Genomic DNA, 9348 nt, shown 5'->3' with positions numbered 1-9348 from the left:
GTTTAATAATATTAATATATATTTTAGTAACATCCTAGCTCCAGCTGAGCTTCTGTAGTGTCTTACTGGCCTGGTTGGGGAGATGATCTGTGCTGAAGAGGAACCAGAGAGTTGACATGTTTTTTTCGTCTTTCGGAACATACAGGCTAAGAGAAGTTCGAATGAAACTTAAAAATAAGGCAGAAGATAAAATCATTTAGAATCACCTAATACATAAATAAACTCATGTCTGGGATGACTGACATGTGCAAATTAGACTAAAGGCAAACGATGTTTTACTCTGTGCCTAGATGGTGGAGGAGGTTTGAGGACCCGTCCAGTTGTACGAAGGATGTGACAAAAATGTTAATTCGCTTCTCAGGTCGTGCCCACACCCATAGATCATCTCCTTCCTGTTCTCTTTCCGGAGAACTCGGCTGAAAATCGACTCAGTATTCTATGGCAAGGTCTCAGTCTTCCGTCTTTGGGGCTGCAGCTCTAACAGCCAGGAACGCTGGAGGTGCAGGGATCTTGGTGTCAGTGTGTGGAAAATGCCTGGTACCGTGAGTGCGGCCCCTTCTAGAGAAGGAGTAGCCAACCCAGATGTCCCGGGTGAAGCCTGTGGGAGTCTTGCTGCCCAGCATTAGGCACTGGCACGGACAAGTTGAGGTAACCCTGGCTACAAGTGGACAAAGTGGAGAGTTTGAAGCCTTTAAGGTTTTGCTAGTCCTTTCCCTTGGGGAAAATAGTCAATTAGAATATTGATTCCCTTGCAACTTACAGTGGCCACTGTTCCAGGGTTCCCTGAGGGAATCTGCGCATAGTTTCTTCCCTTTCATCTTGCTTGGATTTTGCCTTCTGCCTGCGTTTTCTACGCAGTTTGAAGACTCCAAGCCAAGTAAAATGAAGTTATTTAGAGCAAGTAAGAAAAGATGACTGGTGAATCGGTGCTTGGGTCAAAATTAGTGATCGCTGTCTGTGTGGCTCCGAGCCCAGTCAAAAGCCAAGGGAATGAAAGTCCAAGAGGGGAGCAGTTTTTCTTTTAAATTAAAAAGAAATGAACTTATGCTTGTTGTCTCAGGTTCTATTGTGAAATACACGAGTAGGACAAATATACTCTCTGGTAGAGGAAACCGAAGTGATCTTTCTTAAGGGCTCTGTAGCTTAGTTGGTTGAGGCACCTGTCTAGTAAACAGGATGATCCTGGGTTTGAATCCCAGCGTGAGCCTCACTAATTGGTGAATGAGTAAATAAGTGGCAGCTTACCTCTCTGAGGGAGCTACTTTCTTTTTCTTCTTTAAATCTGACCTTTACAGATTTTTTCTTTCTCCTCCTACCTCCCTTCCCCTTAGAATATAACAAGTACCCTCCGAAGGCTTTGGAAACAACATGGAACTCATTTCGGTACATTCATGCAGCGCAGGACTCTCTAAAGTAAGCAAAGTGTAGGACTGTAATTACATTGTAGTATCTACCCTGCTGGCATAGTGCTTAAGAGTTTGGCTGTTAACTGAAAGGTCGGCAGTTTGAACTCACCAGCGCCTCCTTGGAAACCCTATGGGGCAGTTCTACCCTATCCTGTAGGGTTGCTATGAGTTGGAATCAACTTGGCAGCATTGGGTTTGGTTTTGGTATTTATTGTCTTGATGTTTCCTTTTGGAAAAACAGTAATACCTATGAAAGCTGGAACGTGTCTAAGGCGGAAACGTGTCAGAGAAGGAAAACTCAGATATTTTCCACTAAAAGGAGCGATAGAAAAGTGGTAAGACTGCACCCTGTTGAAGGCAGAAAACCTGTGAGACTCGGAAAAACAGGATAGGTCCGTCCAGTTCCAGCTCTCACAGGTTTCAGTGTACAAACCACATCTTCCCTTGGGATTTTTCGTGCAGTGTTATCTCAGGTATCCCAATCCTGATTTCATATAAAGATTTAAGAACAACTACTTAAAGTTCAGAAAGGGAGTGTAGAAGGTGGGCATGGAATTTAATAACATACTCAGCAGTCTTTCAAACACAGGTGTCTGTGTGGGATGAGGCATTGGGGTTGGCAGTGGATGTCTTCAACATAAGAAATTTGTGAAATCATCCTATGAATGTCTATTTAATGTCGAACAGGGCCAGCTACAAAATGTACGGCCACAGTGCAAAATGAAACTGTGGGATCTCTTATTCAAAAAGGCAGGGGGGAAATGCTGATGAATAAAATACTAAACTGTAAACATTTTTCTTTCCTTCCTCAGTGGGTCTCTAGTTTGTCATGGTGTGTGTTTTCTTTTTTTTTGTTTGCGATTTCTTGTTATTTTAATGAGAGAAAAATGATATTTTAAATTATTAGCAAGCATTTTACTGTTTGTCTTTCTTCTGTGCAATATTAAAATTCATGAGGCATCTGTAACACTGCATGCAAATAGAGAGGCAAGGAACGGCCAGCGCTCATACTTCTCGTATTTCCTCACCTCATGCGCTGTGCTCCGTTGTCCCGTTGGACATCAATTAGAAAACTCAAAGGCTAAGATACAATTACTAAGAGTTTCAGGAAGAGAAAAGTGGGGCATGGGACTGAACCTCCTTACTGCGGACTAAAATACTTGGAATGCCAAAACCTGGGTTCAAATCAGGGACCTTTAGATTTTCAGGTGGCCATCTCAGCTACTTGGTGAAACCTATTCTTTTACCTTTTTTTCAGTTCTTTGGTTGTTCTCAACTTCTGTTTTTGTAAAGTTTCAGATTCCTAAGTGTTGCAGTCTGGTTGTTGAATATACTTACCCATTCAAGAAGGCTTGGAATCTACTTCCTTCCACGTTGGTTGGATTCAATTGATGTAATCCAATTCCTGGTAGTGTGGGATGGACAGGTGGAGGAAAGAAAGATGGAAGGAAGGAAGGAACGAAGGAAACGAGAGAAGGCGGGAAGGAGGAATATGGGATGGGGATTAATCTTACAGGATACTTAGATGTGACAGGAAATAAGGAAACGGGATACTCTGGAGGAGAAAACAAGGTCCAGAAAGGGTTTTCTTTCTTCCTCTCTGGTCTTCATTTTAAATTGATTAATAATTACATACAGTTATGTATGCTAGATTTAAGTGCGTATTTTGATAAAATTTTCATGTATATACAAATATAATGTTATAGCGACCCTAGAGGACAGGGTCGAACTGCCACATCGGGTTTCCAAGGAGTGGCTGGTGGATTCACATGACCCATCATTTGGTTAGCAGCCAAGCTCTTAACCACTGTGCTACCAGGGCTCCATATATATATATATATATATATATATATATGTCTCCATCACCCAGATCAAGATAGAGGACATCCCCAGTATCCTACCAAGATCCCATGTGGTCATTTCAGTCTATAACCTCATACATACAAAGATAACCACAATTCTGTCCTCTATCATCATAGGTTAGTTTTACCTGTTTTTGAACTTCATATAAGTGGACTCATATGCGATGTACTCTTTTGTATCTGCCTTCTTTTGACCAACATTGTGTCTCTGAAATTCATCCAGATTGTTGTATGCAGCAGTAGTTTGTTCTTCATTGCTGTGAATATTTATTGTATTCACTGTATAATATATATACTATATTGATGAATATTTGCTTTATTGTAAGTTTTAGATTTTGTGAACATTCTTGTATATGCTATTAATGGAAACAAGCCCACGTTTTTCTTAAGCCAAATCCAGAAGTAGAATTTCTGTTATACAAAGTTGTATAAAAATTCAGTTTTTTTTTTTTCAAAGCGGTTATCCTAATTTAAACTTTTTCTGGCAATGTATGACTGTTCCTGTTTCTCTACATGCTTCCCAACACTTGGAAATGACAGTTCTTTTAATTTTAACCATCTGGTGAATGTGTGGTAATATGGATTTGGAAGTGCATTTCTGTGATGACTAGTGGTAGTAAGAACTTCTCCCTGTGTTTTTTGGCCACTCAAATATTCTCTCTCATAAACTGCTCATTCAAGTTTTTTGCCCACTTAGGGGAATTACTTTTTTTTTTTTATTGATTTGAAAATCATCTTCTATATGTCAAATACATGTATAACAAATATCTTTTCACAGTCTGTCGCACTTCCTCTTTTCTAAAGGAGAATGGTGGCTAGAGGAGCATTATAAGCAGAAAGGAAAGAAATAGTGGAGAGAGAAAAATTGAAAGCACGAAAGGAAGTTCTATGCTAAAACTTTTCCTGAAGGAGTCGAGGAAAGGCCATTCAGGGAGTCTGTTGGCAAAAAGACCTTGAAGTAGCATGGAAAAGTTCTAGAAGCAGAAATAGTGTTATTTGGTCTATAATCCAGTTACATTGCTCAGAGTATAGATGGTTAACAGAATGAAATTTAGTAGTTTCAGACATAGAGGAATTTAATATGGTGGAAAATCTATATGTCCAACAAAACGTGTTCTAAACTCCAGTAAAATAGATAATTATATTTAATGAAAGAGCTCCAGAAAAAAAAAACACATTGTCAGGGGAATGTAACTCAGTGTTAAAATGTAGCATTACAAAATGCTTCCACCTCTCTTCTTTACAGATCAAACACTATTTTATTTTCTCATTCCATTACACACTTTTTTCCATTTCACATGAAAATAAATTGCTGCTCCAATAGATCACTTCTAAAGCTGCTTGTTTCTATTCTATTGTCCTTGGCATAATCCATGGTGGTTATATGGGGAGAAAGAAGGAAATTTAGAAAGGGATTGAGGAAAGAATCAACATTCAAGGTTACTGAAGCCTGAGGCAACAAGTATTTCACTACAGAAATGAGCCCACACCCATTATTTTTTAAAAACTTTGTTGTATGAACTAAGGACACATGTCCTAGAATTTTCATCAAGAACATGTATACACAATCTTTTGTTAAAGAGATTAAGCCTGTGACTAATGGATATAACCAGCTACCACAGCAGAAAACCCATCAATTTAGTCTGAAGGGGACAGAGAAAGGAGGAAAGGAAAGACAGCTGTCTGCCTGTTGGAACTCTGCAGGCAGGAATCAGGCCAAAGGAGCTACATCTGTTGTCCTCTAAGAAAAGAAAAGGATCATCCTTGGAGAAGCTGTTAGATCAAAAGAACTATCAGAAGGAGTACAGGAAGCAGAGGTGCCTCGGTCTCAGAGGGTAGGGTCGCAACCTCTGGGGACTACATGTACGTGGCCATGGCCTCTGGAGTGTCAAAGGGTAGAGCCATGGCCTCCTAGGTTTCAAAGAATCAGATCTTCATCAACTCTGTTCCAGAGTGTAGGGCTGCCATTCACTTTGGCCTAGAGGATGGGGCCAGCTCTCCAAAGCTGAGGTTGCAGCACTGCAGTGCCCAAAGGGCAAAAGGATGGGGCTTTTCAGGGCTGAAGGGGTGGGGTTACCACTCAGATGGAGTAGTAGAATGGGGTTGTGCAAAGCCAAGGGAAGAGAGTTGCCGTCCCAGTGGGCCTGGAAGGTGGAGCTGAAGCCCAGGGCTGAGGAACCTCTACCTAGAATCCAAGGAACATAGCTAACACCCAGCATCTGGAGGGCTGGGCCTATGTCCAGGTGGCCCAAAAGAACAGAGGAGTATTTTCAAGCCTTGACAACTAATGTAAACTGTTCTTCTGGGTTTTGGACTTGCTTAGTGCCTGTTATCCTTTCTTTCCCTCCAACTTCTTACATTTGTAATTGAAATGTTTACCTTGCTCTTGTTCCACCATTGTACTTTGGAAACAGATAACTTGGATTCTAGATTTCACAGGTTCACAGATGAAGAATTTTACCCCAGGGTGGAATACGACTAAAGTCTCACCCATATTTGATATAGATGATTCAGAAGATGAGATTTTGGACTTGGAGTTGGTTTAATACTTTTGGGATGATGTCATGGAATGAATGTGTTTTGCATGTGGCAAGGACATGAATTTTGGGGGGCTAAAAGATGCAACATTATAGATTCAATTGTGTCCCTGAAAAATGTGTGCTGTAATCCTAACCCTATGGTTGTAGTTATAATCTGATTTAGGAAGGGGTTGTATTTGTTATGTTAATAAGGCAGAATTAGAGTAAGGTATATTGTGAGTCAATCTCTTTTGAGATATAAAGAGATCAAAAGAGCAAGCAGAAGCAGAGATGGGTGAAGAGAGATGCCAAGCTACATGAAGATCCCCTAGGAGCAGAAGCTAAAAGAGACAGTGATCTTCTTCCAGAGCCAATAGAGACAGAAAGCCTTCTCCTAGAGCCAGCACCCTGAATTTGGACTTCTAACCTCCTATACTTCGAGAAAATAAATGTCTGTTTGTTAAAACCATACACTTGTTGTATTTCTGTTATAGCAGCACTAGATAACTAAGATAGCTGCCATAATGTAAATACCACAAGTCGGCAGTTCTGGAGGTTGACTGGTGGTATGAATTCAAGGCATGGCTCTAGGAGGAGGTCCTGCCTTGTTGTATCCCCATGAGTTCCTAGGTGTTCCTTGCATTCCTTGGCATCTTTCTTTGCTATGTGTGTGTCTCTGTGTCTATTCTTCCTTTTTTATAACTCAACAGTGATTAGGTTTAGGGCTCACCTTACTGGGTATGATCTAGTTACAATAACAAAGAAAACTTTATTTCTAAACAGGATCATATCTACAGGTTTAGGGGCCAGGAATTCAATACATATTTATTATGGAGTTCAATCCGTAACAAAGATTCAAGTGAATTTCAAGATGAAAAATATGATGTCTGATACAAAAAAATATACCAGCTAGGTTTACCAGAAAATAAGATGTTACAGGAGAAAACAAGAGCGAACTTGAAGACATAAAATAAAAATTATCTAAAATGAAAACACAATGAGAAAAAGATTTTTATTTTTAAACAAGAAGAACAAAGTGTCAGTGAACCACACAGCTTAGTATATATGTAATTACAGTCCCTGAAGGAGAGGAGAAAAAGGATAAGACAGACAAAATATTTCACAAAATAAAGGCTGAAATTTTTCCAAGATTAATGCATCCCAAGCACAAGAATCATGAAGATAACTACACCAAGGCACATCATAATCAGATTGGTAAAAACCATTAATAAAGAGTAAATATTGACTTCTATTTCTCCAAAGATGAAGTAATGAGGACTGGATTGACCCTCCCACCTGAAACAACCAAAATGCAGACAAAATATATGAAATAAAGGTTTTCAAGAGACTGCACATGAGGCAATGAAAGAGAATATTCCTAAAAAGACAGGAAACAAATGAAGTGATTCCCATGACTGTCCAGCTTAATGCCTTCAGAAAGTTTCCAAAACATTTCACAAAGAGGTAGAAACCAAGCAGAACTTGGCTGACTTGCTGAGATAAGTAGATGCAGTTGAGAGTACTGGGAGAAAACAGCAGCTAGAGTTTAGAGGACAGAGTAGTAGAGAGCAGAGAACTACCCAAAGACAGAACTCTGCAGGTCTGTGGAGAGTGCCCCTTGATTAGTCACAGAGTACTGATCAACATGAGAAAACAATCTGAGTTCTGGGAGAGACCAGGACCAACAAAGAGGATCAGAGAGAGCAATGACCAACAATCAGACAGGTCTGGAAATATGCCTGTTCCTACCCGTCAGACTGGACAATCTTAAAACAGTAGGGGCATTGGGTAGAGTACTCAGAAGGGTTTTATAGCAATAGTTGGGGAAATTTACACCTGAATGTCAATTACACTATAATGAAGTTGTGATACAATTTTTAAATTAAAAAAAATGAAACACCACTTCACTCTACTAAAATTTCTAATATTAAAGTCAGATAACAATAAATGTTGGTGAGGATGTGAATCGGCTAGAACCCTCATACAATGCTGGTGTGAATGCAGAATGATACTACCATTTTGGAAAACAATATGCCAATTTCTTGTAACATTAAACATGTATCTCCACTATAACTCAGTAATTCCTTTAACAAGAGAAATAAGAACATGTGTCCCCAAGGAACCTTGTGAAAGAAGAGAAAAACCCCTACATAAGGAAAAGTATACAAGTACCATTGAGATTTGAAATGGTGATCTCTCAGTCCCTAAAGAAGAAGCATAACAAGTAAGAGGAGGGAGTCTCCTTCTACTGCCACAACTTGAAAGGGATAAGATGCAGTCAATCTTTACATTCAAGAAGATTAAAAGTATCTGCTTACATTGACTTCCGTTCATTCTTTGAAGGGTAACTATGGATCATTTATTGTCATTAGATAATCACTTGATTAAAGGTGAAAATGTGGTCCTTGACTGGAAGGAGTTGAGACTGGAGAAGGTCAGAAGGTAAGCACATCAAAATTCACAAGCGTATCTGCTAACTGGGAGAAACACTAACTCTTCTCTGGACTTAGCATTTTCAAGATATGAAATTTAGGGAAACAGCACAATAGAAAAAAGTATATAATAATTTTCACATGTTGATAACAAAGTGTGTTCTGGATTTTTCAAGGGGAAGGTATCCTGGACTTTACTTATAGATACAACTTGCAATATGCAGATGACACAACCTTACTTGCTGAAAGTGAAGAGGACTTGAAGCACTTACTGATGAAGATCAAAGACTACAGCCTTCAGTACAGATTACATTTCAATATAAAGAAAACGAAAACCCCGACAAGAGGACCAAGAAGCAACATCATGACAAACAGAAAATATTGAAGTTGCCGAGGATTTCATTTTACTTGGATCCACAATCCAAGCCCATGGAAGCAGTAGTCAAGAAATAGAATAAAGTATTGCATTGGGCAAATCTATTGCAAAAGACCTCTTTCAAGTGATAAAAAGCAAAGCTGTCACTTTGAGGACCAAGGTGCACCTGACCCAAGCCATGGTATTTCCAATCATCTCATATTCACGTCAAAGCTGGACAATGAATAAGAAAGAGCAAAGAACTGATGCCTTTGAATTATGGTGTTGGTGAAGAATATTGACTATACAATGGACCGCCAGAAGAACAAACAAATCTGTCTTGGAACAAGTACAGCCAGAGTTTTTCTTAGAAGCGAGAATGGTGAGACTTCGTCTCTTGTACTTTGGGCATGTTAGCAGGAGAGACCAGTGCATGGAGCAAGACATCATGCTTGGCAAAGTAAAGGGTGAGCGAAAGAAAGGAAGACACTCAAAGAGATGGATTGACACAGTGGTTGCAAGGATGGGCTCAAGCACAGCAATGATTTTGAGGATGGGTCAGGACTGGGCAGTGTTTTGTTCTGTTGTACACAGGGTTACTATGAGTTGGAACAGACTCAGCGGCACCTAACAACACTTAGAGATTGATGGTGAGAAAGGCAAGGCTGAGTATAGAAAGTGAAAAGAGAGGCTGACTAACTGCAGATTGAAGATACTTAAAAACATGAGTAGGACAAGATCTCCGAGAGAGACTATGTAGAGGGGTCTATGTGA

Source organism: Trichechus manatus, unplaced genomic scaffold, assembly GCF_000243295.1.
Source record: "Trichechus manatus latirostris isolate Lorelei unplaced genomic scaffold, TriManLat1.0 scaffold00180, whole genome shotgun sequence".
NCBI classification, from domain to species: domain Eukaryota; kingdom Metazoa; phylum Chordata; class Mammalia; order Sirenia; family Trichechidae; genus Trichechus; species Trichechus manatus.
The sequence above is the reverse complement of the archived record's forward strand: the minus strand, read 5'-3'. Positions refer to the sequence as shown.